This window comes from Phalangium opilio, unplaced genomic scaffold, assembly GCF_054372755.1.
Source record: "Phalangium opilio isolate 3A_F unplaced genomic scaffold, DU_Popi_V2 ptg001170l_1, whole genome shotgun sequence".
NCBI lineage: Eukaryota > Metazoa > Arthropoda > Arachnida > Opiliones > Phalangiidae > Phalangium > Phalangium opilio.
Window position 1 is genome coordinate 6,172,998 of NW_028324255.1, and position 19,146 is coordinate 6,192,143.

At 47.7% G+C, this 19,146-nt stretch overlaps 4 non-coding genes across 4 annotated transcripts; all 4 read left to right on the forward strand.

The window, feature by feature from the left end:
• Window positions 1-14,287: 14,287 nt before the first annotated feature.
• On the forward strand, window positions 14,288-14,360 carry TRNAY-GUA (transfer RNA tyrosine (anticodon GUA)). Its single transcript has one exon. It is a non-coding gene; the product is annotated as a tRNA-Tyr (tRNA).
• A 2,714-nt stretch (window positions 14,361-17,074) lies between these two features.
• On the forward strand, window positions 17,075-17,147 carry TRNAY-GUA (transfer RNA tyrosine (anticodon GUA)). The gene has a single exon. It is a non-coding gene; the product is annotated as a tRNA-Tyr (tRNA).
• A 660-nt stretch (window positions 17,148-17,807) lies between these two features.
• TRNAY-GUA (transfer RNA tyrosine (anticodon GUA)) lies at window positions 17,808-17,880 on the forward strand. The gene has a single exon. It is a non-coding gene; the product is annotated as a tRNA-Tyr (tRNA).
• A 368-nt stretch (window positions 17,881-18,248) lies between these two features.
• TRNAY-GUA (transfer RNA tyrosine (anticodon GUA)) lies at window positions 18,249-18,321 on the forward strand. Its single transcript has one exon. It is a non-coding gene; the product is annotated as a tRNA-Tyr (tRNA).
• The last annotated feature ends 825 nt before the right edge of the window (window positions 18,322-19,146 follow it).

Genomic DNA, 19,146 nt, shown 5'->3' on the forward strand with positions numbered 1-19,146 from the left:
TTTTTCCACAATACCTGACGAACATTTAATTTTTGGGCTTCCTTGGCGCAATGGTTAGCGCGTTCGGCTGTTAACTGAAAGGTTGGTGGTTCGAGCACAACCGGAAGAGGTGTTGTAGGGTCTCAGATGTAACGTAATAAGTCATAACTTATCCACAATACCTGACAACCATTTTGTTTCTGAGCTTTCGTGGCTCAATGGTTAGCGCGTTCGGCTGTTAACCAATAGGTTGGTGGTTCGAGCCCATCCGGGAGCGGTGTTGTGAGGTCTGAGATGTAACGTAAAATGTCAGAGTTTTTCCACAACACCTGACGAACATTTAATTTTTGGGCTTCCGTGGCGCAATGATTAGCGCGTACAGCTGTTAATCGAAAGGTTGAAGGTTCGAGCCCACCCGGGAGAGGTGTTGTGGGGTCTCAGATGTTGCGTAAAAAGTCAAAACTTTTCCACAATACGTGACAACCTTTTAATTTCTGAGCTTCCGTGGCTCAATGGTTAGCGCGTTCGGCTGTTAACCGATAGGTTGGTGGTTCGAGCCCATCCGGGAGCGGTGTTGTGACGTAAAAAGTCAAGGTTTTTCCACAATACCTGAAGACCATTTAACTTTTGGGCTTCCGTGGCGCAATGGTTAGCGCGTTGGGCTGTTAACCAATAGGTTGGTGGTTCGAGCCCATCCGGGAGCGGTGTTGTGAGGTCTCAGATGTAACGTAAAAAGTCAAGGTTTTTTCCACAACACCTGACGAACATTTAATTTTTGGGCTTCCGTGGCGCAATGATTAGCGCGTTCAGCTGTTAATTGAAAGGTTGCAGGTTCGAGCCCACCCGGGAGAGGTGTTGTGGGGTCTCAGATGTAGCGTAAAAAGTCAAAACTTTTCCACAATACGTGACAACCATTTAATTTCTGAGCTTCCGTGGCTCAATGGTTAGCGCGTTCGGCTGTTAACCAATAGGTTGGTGGTTCGAGCCCATCCGGGAGCGGTGTTGTGAGGTCTCAGATGTGACGTAAAAACTCAAGGTTTTTACACAACACCTGACGAACATTTAATTTTTGGGCTTCCGTGGCGCAATGATTAGCGCGTTCAGCTGTTAATTGAAAGGTTGCAGGTTCGAGCCCACCCGGGAGAGGTGTTGTGGGGTCTCAGATGTAGCGTAAAAAGTCAAAACTTTTCCACAATACGTGACAACCATTTAATTTCTGAGCTTCCGTGGCGCAATGGTTAGCGCGTTCAGCTGTTAACCAATAGGTTGGTGGTTTGAGCCCACCCGGGAGCGGTGTTGTGGGATCTCAAATGTAACGTAGAAAACCAAAGTTTTTCCACAATACCTGACGACCATTTTGTTTTTGGGCTTCCGTGGCGCAATGGTTAGCGCGTTCGGTTGTTAACCAATAGGTTGGTGGTTCGAGCCCACCCGGGAGGGGTGATGTGGAATCTCAAATGTAACGTAGAAAGCCAAAGTTTTTCCACAACACCTGACGAACATTTAATTTTTGGGCTTCCGTGGCGCAATGATTAGCGCGTACAGCTGTTAATCGAAAGGTTGAAGGTTCGAGCCCACCCGGGAGAGGTGTTGTGGGGTCTCAGATGTTGCGTAAAAAGTCAAAACTTTTCCACAATACGTGACAAAAATTTAATTTCTGAGCTTCCGTGGCTCAATGGTTAGCGCGTTCGGCTGTTAACCAATAGGTTGGTGGCTTGAGCTCATCCGGGAGCGGTGTTGTGAGGTCTCAGATGTGACGTAAAAAGTCAAGGTTTTTCCACAATACCTGAAGACCATTTAATTTTTGGGCTTCCGTGGCGCAATGGATAGCGCGTTGGGCGGTTAACCAATAGGTTGGTGGTTCGAGCCCATCCGGGAGCGGTGTTGTGAGGTCTCAGATGTAACGTAAAAAGTCAAGGTTTTTTCCACAACACCTGACGAACATTTAATTTTTGGGCTTCCGTGGCGCAATAATTAGCGCGTTCAGCTGTTAATCGAAAGGTTGAAGGTTCGAGCCCACCCGGGAGAGGTGTTGTGGGGTCTCAGATGTAGCGTAAAAAGTCAAAACTTTTCCACAATACGTGACAACCATTTAATTTCTGAGCTCCCGTGGCTCAATGGTTAGCGCGTTCGGCTGTTAACCAATAGGTTGGTGGTTCGAGCCCACCCGGGAGCAGTGTTGTGGGATCTCATATGTAACGTAGAAAGCCAAAGTTTTTGCACAATACCTGATGGACATTTAATTTTTGGGCTTCCGTGGCGCAATGGTTAGCGCGTTCGGCTGTTAACCAATAGGTTGGTGGTTCGAGTCCCTCCGGGAGCGGTGTTGTGACGTCTCAGATGTGACGTAAAAAGTCAAGGTTTTTACACAATACCTGACGAGCATTTAACTTTTGGGCTTCCGTGGCTCAATGGTTAGCGCGTTCGGCTGTTAACCAATAGGTTGGTGGTTCGAGCCCAACCGGGAGAGGTGTTGTAGGGTCTCAGATGTAACGTAATAAGTCATAACTTATCCACAATACCTGACGACCATTTATTTTTTGGGCTTCCGTGGCGCAATGGTTAGCGCGTTCGGCTGAAAACCAATAGGTTGGTGGTTCGAGCCCATCCGGGAGCGGTGTTGTGACGTCTCAGATGTGACGTAAAAAGTCAAGGTTTTTTCTACAACACCTGACGACCATTTAATTTTTGGGCTTCCGTGGCGCAATGGTTAGCGCGTTCGGCTGTTAACCAATAGGTTGGTGGTTCGAGCCCATCCGGGAGCGGTGTTGTGAGGTCTCAGATGTAACGTAAAATGTCAGAGTTTTTCCACAATACCTGACGAACATTTAATTTTTGAGCTTCCGTGGCGCAATGATTAGCGCGTTCAGCTGTTAATCGAAAGGTTGAAGGTTCAAGCCCACCCGGAAGAGGTGTTGTGGGGTCTCAGATGTTGCGTAAAAAGTCAAAAATTTTCCACAATACGTGACAACCATTTAATTTCTGAGCTTCCGTGGCTCAATGGTTAGCGCGTTCGGCTGTTAACCGATAGGTTGGTGGTTCGAGCCCATCCGGGAGCGGTGTTGTGACGTCTTAGATGTGACGTAAAAAGTCAAGGTTTTTCCACAATACCTGAAGAACATTTAATTTTTGGGCTTCCGTGGCGCAATGGTTAGCGCGTTGGGCTGTTAACCAATAGGTTGGTGGTTCGAGCCCATCCGGGAGTGGTGTTGTGAGGTCTCAGATGTAACGTAAAATGTCAGAGTTTTTCCACAATACCTGACGAACATTTAATTTTTGAGCTTCCGTGGCGCAATGATTAGCGCGTTCAGCTGTTAATCGAAAGGTTGAAGGTTCGAGCCCACCCGGGAGAGGTGTTGTGGGGTCTCAGATGTAGCGTAAAAAGTCAAAACTTTTCCACAATACGTGACAACCATTTAATTTCTGAGCTTCCGTGGCTCAATGGTTAGCGCGTTCGGCTGTTAACCAATAGGTTGGTGGCTCGAGCTCATCCGGGAGCGGTGTTGTGAGGTCTCAGATGTGACGTAAAAAGTCAAGGTTTTTCCACAATACCTGACGAACATTTAATTTTTGGGCTTCCTTGGCGCAATGGTTAGCGCGTTGGGCTGTTAACCAATAGGTTGGTGGTTCGAGCCCATCCGGGAGCGGTGTTGTGAGGTCTCAGATGTGACGTAAAAAGTCAAGGTTTTTCCACAATACCTGACGAGCATTTAATTTTTGGGCTTCCGTGGCGCAATGGTTAGCGCGTTCAGCTGTTAACCAATAGGTTGGTGGTTTGAGCCCACCCGGGAGCGGTGTTGTGGGATCTCAAATGTAACGTAGAAAACCAAAGTTTTTCCACAATACCTGACGACCATTTTGTTTTTGGGCTTCCGTGGCGCAATGGTTAGCGCGTTCGGTTGTTAACCAATAGGTTGGTGGTTCGAGCCCACCCGGGAGGGGTGATGTGGAATCTCAAATGTAACGTAGAAAGCCAAAGTTTTTCCACAATACCTGACGACCATTTATTTTTTGGGCTTCCTTGGCGCAATGGTTAGCGCGTTCGGCTGTTAACCGAAAGGTTGGTGGTTCGAGCCCAACCGGGAGAGGTGTTGTAGGGTCTCAGATGTTACGTAATAAGTCAAAACTTTTCCACAATACGTGACAACCATTTAATTTCTGAGCTTCCGTGGCTCAATGGTTAGCGCGTTCGGCTGTTAACCGATAGGTTGGTGGTTCGAGCCCATCCGGGAGCGGTGTTGTGACGTCTTAGATGTGACGTAAAAAGTCAAGGTTTTTCCACAATACCTGAAGAACATTTAATTTTTGGGCTTCCGTGGCGCAATGGTTAGCGCGTTGGGCTGTTAACCAATAGGTTGGTGGTTCGAGCCCTTCCGGGAGCGGTGTTGTGAGGTCTCAGATGTAACGTAAAAAGTCAAGGTTTTTTCCACAACACCTGACGAACATTTAATTTTTGGGCTTCCGTGGCTCAATGATTAGCGCGTTCAGCTGTTAATCGAAAGGTTGAAGGTTCGAGCCCACCCGGGAGAGGTGTTGTGGGGTCTCAGATGTAGCGTAAAAAGTCAAAACTTTTCCACAATACGTGACAACCATTTAATTTCTGAGCTTCCGTGGCTCAATGGTTAGCGCGTTCGGCTGTTAACCAATAGGTTGGTGGTTCGAGCCCATCCGGGAAAGGTGTTGTGAGGTCTCAGATGTGACGTAAAAAGTCAAGGTTTTTACACAATACCTGACGAGCATTTAACTTTTGGGCTTCCGTGGCTCAATGGTTAGCGCGTTCGGCTGTTAACCAATAGGTTGGTGGTTCGAGCCCAACCGGGAGAGGTGTTGTAGGGTCTCAGATGTAACGTAATAAGTCATAACTTATCCACAATACCTGACGACCATTTATTTTTTGGGCTTCCGTGGCGCAATGGTTAGCGCGTTCGGCTGTTAACCAATAGGTTGGTGGTTCGAGCCCATCCGGGAGCGGTGTTGTGAGGTCTCAGATGTAACGTAAAATGTCAGAGTTTTTCCACAATACCTGACGAACATTTAATTTTTGAGCTTCCGTGGCGCAATGATTAGCGCGTTCAGCTGTTAATCGAAAGGTTGAAGGTTCGGGCCCACCCGGGAGAGGTGTTGTGGGGTCTCAGATGTAACGTAATAAGTCATAACTTATCCACAATACCTGATAACCATTTAATTTCTGAGCTTCCGTGGCTCAATGGTTAGCGCGTTCGGCTGTTAACCAATAGGTTGGTGGTTCGAGCCCATCCGGGAGCGGTGTTGTGAGGTCTCAGATGTAACGTAAAATGTCAGAGTTTTTCCACAACACCTGACGAACATTTAATTTTTGGGCTTCCGTGGCGCAATGATTAGCGCGTACAGCTGTTAATCGAAAGGTTGAAGGTTCGAGCCCACCCGGGAGAGGTGTTGTGGGGTCTCAGATGTTGCGTAAAAAGTCAAAACTTTTCCACAATACGTGACAACCATTTAATTTCTGAGCTTCCGTGGCTCAATGGTTAGCGCGTTCGGCTGTTAACCGATAGGTTGGTGGTTCGAGCCCATCCGGGAGCGGTGTTGTGACGTCTCAGATGTGACGTAAAAAGTCAAGGTTTTTCCACAATACCTGAAGACCATTTAATTTTTGGGCTTCCGTGGCGCAATGGTTAGCGCGTTGGGCGGTTAACCAATAGGTTGGTGGTTCGAGCCCATCCGGGAGCGGTGTTGTGACGTCTCAGATGTGACGTAAAAAGTCAAGGTTTTTTCCACAACACCTGACGACCATTTAATTTTTGGGCTTCCGTGGCGCAATCGTTAGCGCGTTCGGCTGTTAACCAATAGGTTGGTGGTTCGAGCCCATCCGGGAGCGGTGTTGTGAGGTCTCAGATGTGACGTAAAAAGTCAAGATTTTTACACAATACCTGACGAGCATTTAATTTTTGGGCTTCCGTGGCGCAATGGTTAGCGCGTTCAGCTGTTAACCAATAGGTTGGTGGTTTGAGCCCACCCGGGAGCGGTGTTGTGGGATCTCAAATATAACGTAGAAAACCAAAGTTTTTCCACAATACCTGACGACCATTTAGTTTTTGGGCTTCCGTGGCGCAATGGTTAGCGCGTTCGGTTGTTAACCAATAGGTTGGTGGTTCGAGCCCTCCCGGGAGGGGTGATGTGGGATCTCAAATGTAACGTAGAAAGCCAAAGTTTTTCCACAATACCTGACGACCATTTATTTTTTGGGCTTCCTTGGCGCAATGGTTAGCGCGTTCGGCTGTTAACCGAAAGGTTGGTGGTTCTAGCCCAACCGGGAGAGGTGTTGTAGGGTCTCAGATGTTACGTAATAAGTCATAACTTATCCACAATACCTGACAACCATTTAATTTCTGAGCTTCCGTGGCTCAATGGTTAGCGCGTTCGGCTGTTAACCAATAGGTTGTTGGTTCGAGCCCATCCGGGAGCGGTGTTGTGAGGTCTCAGATGTAACGTAAAATGTCAGAGTTTTTCCACAACACCTGACGAACATTTAATTTTTGGGCTTCCGTGGCGCAATGATTAGCGCGTACAGCTGTTAATCGAAAGGTTGAAGGTTCGAGCCCACCCGGGAGAGGTGTTGTGGGGTCTCAGATGTTGCGTAAAAAGTCAAAACTTTTCCACAATACGTGACAACCATTTAATTTCTGAGCTTCCGTGGCTCAATGGTTAGCGCGTTCGGCTGTTAACCGATAGGTTGGTGGTTCGAGCCCATCCGGGAGCGATGTTGTGACGTCTCTGATGTGACGTATAAAGTCAAGGTTTTTCCACAATACCTGAAGACCATTTAATTTTTGGGCTTCCGTGGCGCAATGGTTAGCGCGTTGGGCTGTTAACCAATAGGTTGGTGGTTCGAGCCCATCCGGGAGCGGTGTTGTGAGGTCTCAGATGTAACGTAAAAAGTCAAAGTTTTTTCCACAACACCTGACGAACATTTAATTTTTGGGCTTCCGTGGCGCAATGATTAGCGCGTTCAGCTGTTAATCGAAAGGTTGAAGGTTCGAGCCCACCCGGGAGAGGTGTTGTGGGGTCTCAGATGTAGCGTAAAAAGTCAAAATATTTCCACAATACGTGACAACCATTTAATTTCTGAGCTTCCGTGGCTCAATGGTTAGCGCGTTCGGCTGTTAACCAATAGGTTGGTGGTTCGAGCTCATCCGGGAGCGGTGTTGTGAGGTCTCAGATGTGACGTAAAAAGTCAAGATTTTTACACAATACCTGACGAGCATTTAATTTTTGGGCTTCCGTGGCGCAATGATTAGCGCGTTCAGCTGTTAATCGAAAGGTTGAAGGTTCGAGCCCACCCGGGAGAGGTGTTGTGGGGTCTCAGATGTAGCGTAAAAAGTCAAAACTTTTCCACAATACGTGACAACCATTTAATTTCTGAGCTTCCGTGGCTCAATGGTTAGCGCGTTCGGCTGTTAACCAATAGGTTGGTGGTTCGAGCCCATCCGGGAAAGGTGTTGTGACGTCTCAGATGTGACGTAAAAAGTCAAGGTTTTTACACAATACCTGACGAGCATTTATCTTTTGGGCTTCCGTGGCTCAATGGTTAGCGCGTTCGGCTGTTAACCAATAGGTTGGTGGTTCGAGCCCATCCGGGAGCGGTGTTGTGACGTCTCAGATGTGACGTAAAAAGTCAAGGTTTTTTCCACAACACCTGACGACCATTTAATTTTTGGGCTTCCGTGGCGCAATGGTTAGCGCGTTCGGCTGTTAACCAATAGGTTGGTGGTTCGAGCTCCTCCGGGAGCGGTGTTGTGAGGTCTCAGATGTAACGTAAAATGTCAGAGTTTTTCCACAATACCTGACGAACATTTAATTTTTGAGCTTCCGTGGCGCAATGATTAGCGCGTTCAGCTGTTAATCGAAAGGTTGAAGGTTCGAGCCCACCCGGGAGAGGTGTTGTGGGGTCTCAGATGTAGCGTAAAAAGTCAAAACTTTTCCACAATACGTGACAACCATTTAATTTCTGAGCTTCCGTGGCTCAATGGTTAGCGCGTTCGGCTGTTAACCAATAGGTTGGTGGCTCGAGCTCATCCGGGAGCGGTGTTGTGAGGTCTCAGATGTGACGTAAAAAGTCAAGGTTTTTCCACAATACCTGACGAACATTTAATTTTTGGGCTTCCTTGACGCAATGGTTAGCGCGTTGGGCTGTTAATCGAAAGGTTGAAGGTTCGAGCCCACCCGGGAGAGGTGTTGTGGGGTCTCAGATGTTGCGTAAAAAGTCAAAACTTTTCCACAATACGTGACAACCATTTAATTTCTGAGCTTCCGTGGCTCAATGGTTAGCGCGTTCGGCTGTTAACCGATAGGTTGGTGGTTCGAGCCCATCCGGGAGCGGTGTTGTGACGTCTCGGATGTGACGTAAAAAGTCAAGGTTTTTCCACAATACCTGAAGACCATTTAATTTTTGGGCTTCCGTGGCGCAATGGTTAGCGCGTTGGGCTGTTAACCAATAGGTTGGTGGTTCGAGCCCATCCGGGAGCGGTGTTGTGAGGTCTCAGATGTAACGTAAAAAGTCAAAGATTTTTACACAAACCTGACGAGCATTTAATTTTTGGGCTTCCGTGGCGCAATGATTAGCGCGTTCAGCTGTTAATCGAAAGGTTGAAGGTTCGAGCCCACCCGGGAGAGGTGTTGTGGGGTCTCAGATGTAGCGTAAAAAGTCAAAACTTTTCCACAATACGTGACAACCATTTAATTTCTGAGCTTCCGTGGCTCAATGGTTAGCGCGTTCGGCTGTTAACCAATAGGTTGGTGGTTCGAGCCCATCCGGGAAAGGTGTTGTGAGGTCTCAGATGTGACGTAAAAAGTCAAGGTTTTTCCACAACACCTGACGACCATTTAATTTTTGGGCTTCCGTGGCGCAATGGTTAGCGCGTTCGGCTGTTAACCAATAGGTTGGTGGTTCGAGCCCCTCCGGGAGCGGTGTTGTGAGGTCTCAGATGTAACGTAAAATGTCAGAGTTTTTCCACAATACCTGACGAACATTTAATTTTTGAGCTTCCGTGGCGCAATGATTAGCGCGTTCAGCTGTTAATCGAAAGGTTGAAGGTTCGAGCCCCCCCGGGAGAGGTGTTGTGGGGTCTCAGATGTAGCGTAAAAAGTCAAAAATTTTCCACAATACGTGACAACCATTTAATTTCTAAGCTTCCGTGGCTCAATGGTTAGCGCGTTCGGCTGTTAACCAATAGGTTGGTGGCTCGAGCTCATCCGGGAGCGGTGTTGTGAGGTCTCAGATGTGACGTAAAAAGTCAAGGTTTTTCCACAATACCTGACGAACATTTAATTTTTGGGCTTCCTTGGCGCAATGGTTAGCGCGTTCGGCTGTTAACCGAAAGGTTGGTGGTTCGAGCACAACCGGGAGAGGTGTTGTAGGGTCTCAGATGTAACGTAATAAGTCATAACTTATCCACAATACCTGACAACCATTTATTTCTGAGCTTCCGTGGCTCAATGGTTAGCGCGTTCGGCTGTTCACCAATAGGTTGGTGGTTCGAGCCCATCCGGGAGCGGTGTTGTGTGGTCTCAGATGTGACGTAAAAAGTCAAGATTTTTACACAATACCTGACGAGCATTTAATTTTTGGGCTTCCGTGGCGCAATGGTTAGCGCGTTCAGCTGTTAACCAATAGGTTGGTGGTTTGAGCCCACCCGGGAGCGGTGTTGTGGGATCTCAAATGTAACGTAGAAAACCAAAGTTTTTCCACAATACCTGACGACCATTTAGTTTTTGGGCTTCCGTGGCGCAATGGTTAGCGCGTTCGGTTGTTAACCAATAGGTTGGTGGTTCGAGCCCTCCCGGGAGGGGTGATGTGGGATCTCAAATGTAACGTAGAAAGCCAAAGTTTTTCCACAATACCTGACGACCATTTATTTTTTGGGCTTCCTTGGCGCAATGGTTAGCGCGTTCGGCTGTTAACCGAAAGGTTGGTGGTTCGAGCCCAACCGGGATAGGTGTTGTAGGGTCTCAGATGTTACGTAATAAGTCATAACTTATCCACAATACCTGACAACCATTTAATTTCTGAGCTTCCGTGGCTCAATGGTTAGCGCGTTCGGCTGTTAACCAATAGGTTGGTGGTTCGAGCCCATCCGGGAGCGGTGTTGTGCGGTCTCAGATGTAACGTAAAATGTCAGAGTTTTTCCACAACACCTGACGAACATTTAATTTTTGGGCTTCCGTGGCGCAATGATTAGCGCGTACAGCTGTTAATCGAAAGGTTGAAGGTTCGAGCCCACCCGGGAGAGGTGTTGTGGGGTCTCAGATGTTGCGTAAAAAGTCAAAACTTTTCCACAATACGTGACAACCATTTAATTTCTGAGCTTCCGTGGCTCAATGGTTAGCGCGTTCGGCTGTTAACCGATAGGTTGGTGGTTCGAGCCCATCCGGGAGCGGTGTTGTGACGTCTCAGATGTGACGTAAAAAGTCAAGGTTTTTCCACAATACCTGAAGACCATTTAATTTTTGGGCTTCCGTGGCGCAATGGTTAGCGCGTTGGGCTGTTAACCAATTGGTTGGTGGTTCGAGCCCATCCGGGAGCGGTGTTGTGAGGTCTCAGATGTGACGTAAAAAGTCAAGATTTTTACACAATACCTGACGAGCATTTAATTTTTGGGCTTCCGTGGCGCAATGGTTACCGCGTTCAGCTGTTAACCAATAGGTTGGTGGTTTGAGCCCACCCGGGAGCGGTGTTGTGGGATCTCAAATGTAACGTAGAAAACCAAAGTTTTTCCACAATACCTGACGACCATTTAGTTTTTGGGCTTCCGTGGCGCAATGGTTAGCGCGTTCGGTTGTTAACCAATAGGTTGGTGGTTCGAGCCCTCCCGGGAGGGGTGATGTGGGATCTCAAATGTAACGTAGAAAGCCAAAGTTTTTCCACAATACCTGACGACCATTTATTTTTTGGGCTTCCTTGGCGCAATGGTTAGCGCGTTCGGCTGTTAACCGAAAGGTTGGTGGTTCGAGCCCAACCGGGAGAGGTGTTGTAGGGTCTCAGATGTTACGTAATAAGTCATAACTTATATACAATACCTGACAACCATTTAATTTCTGAGCTTCCGTGGCTCAATGGTTAGCGCGTTCGGCTGTTAACCAATAGGTTGGTGGTTCGAGCCCATCCGGGAGCGGTGTTGTGCGGTCTCAGATGTAACGTAAAATGTCAGAGTTTTTCCACAACACCTGACGAACATTTAATTTTTGGGCTTCCGTGGCGCAATGATTAGCGCGTACAGCTGTTAATCGAAAGGTTGAAGGTTCGAGCCCACCCGGGAGAGGTGTTGTGGGGTCTCAGATGTTGCGTAAAAAGTCAAAACTTTTCCACAATACGTGACAACCATTTAATTTCTGAGCTTCCGTGGCTCAATGGTTAGCGCGTTCGGCTGTTAACCGATAGGTTGGTGGTTCGAGCCCATCCGGGAGCGGTGTTGTGACGTCTCAGATGTGACGTAAAAAGTCAAGGTTTTTCCACAATACCTGAAGACCATTTAATTTTTGGGCTTTCGTGGCGCAATGGTTAGCGCGTTCAGCTGTTAACCAATAGGTTGGTGGTTTGAGCCCACCCGGGAGCGGTGTTGTGGGATCTCAAATGTAACGTAGAAAACCAAAGTTTTTCCACAATACCTGACGACCATTTAGTTTTTGGGCTTCCGTGGCGCAATGGTTAGCGCGTTCGGTTGTTAACAAATAGATTGGTGGTTCTTGCCCTCCCGGGAGGGGTGATGTGGGATCTCAAATGTAACGTAGAAAGCCAAAGTTTTTCCACAATACCTGACGACCATTTATTTTTTGGGCTTCCTTGGCGCAATGGTTAGCGCGTTCGGCTGTTAACCGAAAGGTTGGTGGTTCGAGCCCAACCGGGAGAGGTGTTGTAGGTTCTCAGATGTTACGTAATAAGTGATAACTTATCCACAATACCTGACAACCATTTAATTTCTGAGCTTCCGTGGCTCAATGGTTAGCGCGTTCGGCTGTTAACCAATAGGTTGGTGGTTCGAGCCCATCCGGGAGCGGTGTTGTGAGGTCTCAGATGTAACGTAAAATGTCAGAGTTTTTCCACAACACCTGACGAACATTTAATTTTCGGGCTTCCGTGGCGCAATGATTAGCGCGTACAGCTGTTAATCGAAAGGTTGAAGGTTCGAGCCCACCCGGGAGAGGTGTTGTGTGGTCTCAGATGTTGCGTAAAAAGTCGAAACTTTTCCACAATACGTGACAACCATTTAATTTTTGGGCTTTCGTGGCGCAATGGTTAGCGCGTTCAGCTGTTAACCAATAGGTTGGTGGTTTGAGCCCACCCGGGAGCGGTGTTGTGGGATCTCAAATGTAACGTAGAAAACCAAAGTTTTTCCACAATACCTGACGACCATTTAGTTTTTGGGCTTCCGTGGCGCAATGGTTAGCGCGTTCGGTTGTTAACAAATAGATTGGTGGTTCTTGCCCTCCCGGGAGGGGTGATGTGGGATCTCAAATGTAACGTAGAAAGCCAAAGTTTTTCCACAATACCTGACGACCATTTATTTTTTGGGCTTCCTTGGCGCAATGGTTAGCGCGTTCGGCTGTTAACCGAAAGGTTGGTGGTTCGAGCCCAACCGGGAGAGGTGTTGTAGGTTCTCAGATGTTACGTAATAAGTGATAACTTATCCACAATACCTGACAACCATTTAATTTCTGAGCTTCCGTGGCTCAATGGTTAGCGCGTTCGGCTGTTAACCAATAGGTTGGTGGTTCGAGCCCATCCGGGAGCGGTGTTGTGAGGTCTCAGATGTAACGTAAAATGTCAGAGTTTTTCCACAACACCTGACGAACATTTAATTTTCGGGCTTCCGTGGCGCAATGATTAGCGCGTACAGCTGTTAATCGAAAGGTTGAAGGTTCGAGCCCACCCGGGAGAGGTGTTGTGTGGTCTCAGATGTTGCGTAAAAAGTCGAAACTTTTCCACAATACGTGACAACCATTTAATTTCTGAGCTTGCGTGGCTCAATGGTTAGCGCGTTCGGCTGTTAACCAATAGGTTGGTGGTTCGAGCCCATCCGGGAGCGGTGTTGTGAGATCTCAGATGTGACGTAAAAATTCAAGGTTTTTACACAATACCTGACGAGCATTTAATTTTTGGGCTTCCGTGGCGCAATGGTTAGCGCGTTCAGCTGTTAACCAATAGGTTGGTGGTTTGAGCCCACCCGGGAGCGGTGTTGTGGGATCTCAAATGTAACGTAGAAAACCAAAGTTTTTCCACAATACCTGACGACCATTTAGTTTTTGGGCTTCCGTGGCGCAATGGTTAGCGCGCTCGGTTGTTAACCAATAGGTTGGTGGTTCGAGCCCACCCGGGAGGGGTGATGTGGGATCTCAAATGTAACGTAGAAAGCCATTGTTTTTCCACAATACCTGACGACCATTTAGTTTTTGGGCTTCCGTGGCGCAATGGTTAGCGCGTTCGGTTGTTAACCAATAGATTGGTGGTTCTTGCCCTCCCGGGAGGGGTGATGTGGGATCTCAAATGTAACGTAGAAAGCCAAAGTTTTTCCACAATACCTGACGACCATTTATTTTTTGGGCTTCCTTGGCGCAATGGTTAGCGCGTTCGGCTGTTAACCGAAAGGTTGGTGGTTCGAGCCCAACCGGGAGAGGTGTTGTAGGGTCTCAGATGTTACGTAATAAGTGATAACTTATCCACAATACCTGACAACCATTTAATTTCTGAGCTTCCGTGGCTTAATGGTTAGCGCGTTCGGCTGTAAACCAATAAGTTGGTGGTTCGAGCACACCCGGGAGCGGTGATGTGAGGTCTCAGATGTAACGTAAAATGTCAGATTTTTTCCACAATACCTGACGAACATTTAATTTTTGGGCTTCCGAGGCGCAATGATTAGCGCGTTCAGCTGTTAATCGAAAGGTTGAAGGTTCGAGCCCACCCGGGAGAGGTGTTGTGGGGTCTCAGATGTAGCGTAAAAAGTCAAAACTTTTCCACAATACGTGACAACCATTTAATTTCTGAGCTTCCGTGGCTCAATGGTTAGCGCGTTCGGCTGTTAACCAATAGGTTGGTGGTTCGAACCCATCCGGGAGCGGTGTTGTGAGGTCTCAGATGTGACGTAAAAAGTCAAGGTTTTTACACAATACCTGACGAGCATTTAATTTTTGGGCTTCCGTGGCGCAATGGTTAGCGCGTTTAGCTGTTAACCAATAGGTTGGTGGTTCGATCCCACCCGAGAGCGGTGTTGTGGGATGTCAAATGTAACGTAGAAAGCCAAAGTTTTTCCACAATACCTGACGACCATTTAGCTTTAGGGCTTCCGTGGCGCAATGGATAGCGCGTTCGGCTGTAAACCAATAGGTTGGTGGTTCGAGCCCACCCGGGAGCGGTGATGTGGGATTTCAAATGTAACGTAGAAAGCCAAAGTTTTTCCACAATACCTGACGACCATTTATTTTTCTGGCTTCCTTGGCGCAATGGTTAGCGCGTTCGGCTGTTAACCGAAAGGTTGGTGGTTCGAGCCCAACCGGGAGAGGTGTTGTAGGGTCTCAGATGTAACGTAATAAGTCATAACTTATCCACAATACCTGACAACCATTTTTGAGCTTCCATGGCTCAATGGTTAGCGCGTTCGGCTGTTAACCAATAGGTTGGTGGTTCGAGCCCATCCGGGAGCGGTGTTGTGAGGTCTCAGATGTAACGTAAAATGTCAGAGTTTTTTCACAACACCTGACGAACATTTAATTTTTGGGCTTCCGTGGCGCAATGATTAGCGCGTACAGCTGTTAATCGAAAGGTTGAAGGTTCGAGCCCACCCGGGAGAGGTGTTGTGGGGTCTCGGATGTTGCGTAAAAAGTCAAAACTTTTCCACAATACGTGACAACCATTGAATTTCTGAGCTTCCGTGGCTCAATGGTTAGCGCGTTCGGCTGTTAACCGATAGGTTGGTGGTTCGAGCCCATCCGGGAGCGGTGTTGTGACGTCTCAGATGTGACGTAAAAAGTCAAGGTTTTTCCACAATACCTGAATACCACTTAATTTTTGGGCTTCCGTGGCGCAATGGTTAGCGCGTTGGGCTGTTAACCAATAGGTTGGTGGTTCGAGCCCACCCGGGCGCGGTGTTGTGGGATCTCAAATGTAACGTAGAAAGCCAAAGTTTTTTCACAACACCTGACGAACATTTAATTTTTGGGCTTCCGTGGCGCAATGATTAGCGCGTTCAGCTGTTAATCGAAAGGTTGCAGGTTCGAGCCCACCAAGGAGAGGTGTTGTGGGGTCTCAGATGTAGCGAAAAAAGTCAAAACTTTTCCACAATACGTGACAACCATTTAATTTCTGAGCTTCCGTGGCTCAATGGTTAGCGCGTTCGGCTGTTAACCAATAGGTTGGTGGTTCGAGCCCATCCGGGAGCGGTGTTGTGAGGTCTCAGATGTGACGTAAAAAGTCAAGGTTTTTACACAATACCTGACGAGCATTTAATTTTTGGGCTTCCGTGGCGCAATGGTTAGCGCGTTCAGCTGTTAACCAATAGGTTGGTGGTTTGAGCCCACCCGGGAGCGGTGTTGTGGGATCTCAAATGTAACGTAGAAAACCAAAGTTTTTCCACATACCTGACGACCATTTAGTTTTTGGGCTTCCGTGGCGCAATGGTTAGCGCGTTCGGTTGTTAACCAATAGGTTGGTGGTTCGAGCCCACCCGGGAGGTTTATGTGGAATCTCAAATGTAACGTAGAAAGCCAAAGTTTTTCCACAATACCTGACGACCATTTATTTTTTGGGCTTCCTTGGCGCAATGGTTAGCGCGTTCGGCTGTTAACCGAAAGGTTGGTGGTTCGAGCCCAACCGGGAGAGGTGTTGTAGGGTCTCAGATGTTACGTAATAAGTCATAACTTATCCACAATACCTGACAACCATTTAATTTCTGAGCTTCCGTGGGTCAATGGTTAGCGCGTTCGGCTGTTAACCAATAGGTTGGTGGTTCGAGCCCATCCGGGAGCGGTGTTGTGAGGTCTCAGATGTAACGTAAAATGTCAGAGTTTTTCCACAACACCTGACGAACATTTAATTTTTGGGCTTCCGTGGCGCAATGATTAGCGCGTACAGCTGTTAATCGAAAGGTTGAAGGTTCGAGCCCACCCGGGAGAGGTGTTGTGGGGTCTCAGATGTTGCGTAAAAAGTCAAAACTTTTCCACAATACGTGACAACCATTTAATTTCTGAGCTTCCGTGGCTCAATGATTAGCGCGTTCGGCTGTTAACCGATAGGTTGGTGGTTCAAGCCCATCCGGGAGCGGTGTTGTGACGTCTCAGATGTGACGTAAAAAGTCAAGGTTTTTCCACAATACCTGAAGACCATTTAATTTTTGGGCTTCCGTGGCGCGATGGTTAGCGCGTTGGGCTGTTAACCAATAGGTTGGTGGTTCGAGCCCATCCGGGAGCGGTGTTGTGAGGTCTCAGATGTAACGTAAAAAGTCAAGGTTTTTTCCACAACACCTGACGAACATTTAATTTTTGGGCTTCCGTGGCGCAATGATTAGCGCGTTCAGCTGTTAATCGAAAGGCTGAAGGTTCGAGCCCACCCGGGAGAGGTGTTGTGGGGTCTCAGATGTAGCGTAAAAAGTCAAAACTTTTCCACAATACGTGACAACCATTTAATTTCTGAGCTTGCGTGGCTCAATGGTTAGCGCGTTCGGCTGTTAACCAATAAGTTGGTGGTTCGAGCCCATCCGGGAGCGGTGTTGTGGGATCTCAAATGTAACGTAGAAAACCAAAGTTTTTCCACAATACCTGACGACCATTTAGTTTTTGGGCTTCCGTGGCGCAATGGTTAGCGCGTTCGGTTGTTAACCAATAGGTTGGTGTTTCGAGCCCACCCGGGAGGGGTGATGTGGGATCTCAAATGTAACGTAGAAAGCCAATGTTTTTCCACAATACCTGACGACCATTTATTTTTTGGGCTTCCTTGGCGCAATGGTTAGCGCGTTCGGCTGTTAACCGAAAGGTTGGTGGTTCGCGCCCAACCGGGAGAGGTGTTGTAGGGTCTCAGATGTAACGTAATAAGTCATAACTTATCCACAATACCTGACGACCATTTAATTTTTGGGCTTCCGTGGCGCAATGGTTAGCGCGTTCGGCTGTAAACCAATAGGTTGGTGGTTCGAGCCCACCCGGGAGCGGTGTTGTGGGATCTCAAATGTAACGTAGAAAACCAAAGTTTTTCCACATACCTGACGACCATTTAGTTTTTGGGCTTCCGTGGCGCAATGGTTAGCGCGTTCGGTTGTTAACCAATAGGTTGGTGGTTCGAGCCCACCCGGGAGGGTGATGTGGAATCTCAAATGTAACGTAGAAAGCCAAAGTTTTTCCACAATACCTGACGACCATTTATTTTTTGGGCTTCCTTGGCGCAATGGTTAGCGCGTTCGGCTGTTAACCGAAAGGTTGGTGGTTCGAGCCCAACCGGGAGAGGTGTTGTAGGGTCTCATATGTTACGTAATAAGTCATAACTTATCCACAATACCTGACAACCATTTAATTTCTGAGCTTCCGTGGGTCAATGGTTAGCGCGTTCGGCTGTTAACCAATAGGTTGGTGGTTCGAGCCCATCCGGGAGCGGTGTTGTGAGGTCTCAGATGTAACGTAAAATGTCAGAGTTTTTCCATAACACCTGACGAACATTTAATTTTTGGGCTTCCGTGGCGCAATGATTAGCGCGTACAGCTGTTAATCGAAAGGTTCAAGGTTCGAGCCCACCCGGGAGAGGTGTTGTGGGGTCTCAGATGTTGCGTAAAAAGTCAAAACTTTTCCACAATACGTGACAACCATTTAATTTTTGGGCTTCCGTGGCGCAATGGTTAGCGCGTTCGGCTGTAAACCAATAGGTTGGTGGTTCGAGCCCACCCGGGAGAGGTGTTGTGGGGTCTCAAATGTAACGTAGAAAACCAAAGTTTTTCCACAATACCTGACGACCATTTAGTTTTTGGGCTTCCGTGGCGCAATGGTTAGCGCGTTCGGTTGTTAACCAATAGGTTGGTGGTTCGAGCCCACCCGGGAGGGGTGATGTGGGATCTCAAATGTAACGTAGAAAGCCAATGTTTTTCCACAATACCTGACGACCATTTATTTTTTGGGCTTCCTTGGCGCAATGGTTAGCGCGTTCGGCTGTTAACCGAAAGGTTGGTGGTTCGCGCCCAACCGGGAGAGGTGTTGTAGGGTCTCAGATGTAACGTAATAAGTCATAACTTATCCACAATACCTGACGACCATTTAATTTTTGGGCTTCCGTGGCGCAATGGTTAGCGCGTTCGGCTGTAAACCAATAGGTTGGTGGTTCGAGCCCATCCGGGAGCGGTGTTGTGAGGTCTCAGATGTGACGTAAAAAGTCAAGGTTTTTCCACAATACCTGACGAACATTTTATTTGTTGGGCTTCCTTGGCGCAATGGTTAGCGCGTTAGACTGTTAACCGAAAGGTTGGTGGTTCGAGCCCAACCGGGAGAGGTGTTTTAGGGTCTCAGATGTAACGTAATAAGTCATAACTCAGTGCCGTCTTATCCATTGGGCCCGTTGGGCACTGGCCCAGGGGCCCCTTAAGAACAGGGGCCCCATAATTGTCAAATAATACTCATTTTCCATTTCTTGTCAGAAGAAAACCACTAGAAAATATAAACTATTTTCCATCGGTCATTCAGTCTTTTCAATGAAAAATTTGGCCTTCGAACTTGAAAAATGTAAAACTAAAAATCTGAGACCTATAAGATAGTCACCCATTGCCTAGGCTTTTATGTTATCCCTCCTCCCCATGGCCTCACTTCACAACCGCACATCGGCTTATTTATTTAGTTTGAAACCTTCACTTTAAATCAGACTCAGTCTAAACTGTCACTTTGCCCATGCGCAGAGAGAAAACCTGGAGATCCCACACCACCGCTCCCGGGTGGGCTCGAACCACCAACCTATTGGTTAACAGCCGAACGCGCTAACCATTGAGCCACGGAAGCTCAGGAATTAAATGGTTGTCACGTATTGTGGATAAGTTTTGACTTTTTACGTTACATCTGAGACCTCACAACACCGCTCCCGGATGGGCTCGAACCACCAACCTATTGGTTAACAGCCGAACGCGCTAACCATTGCGCCACGGAAGCCCAAAAATTAAATGGTCGTCAGGTGTTGTG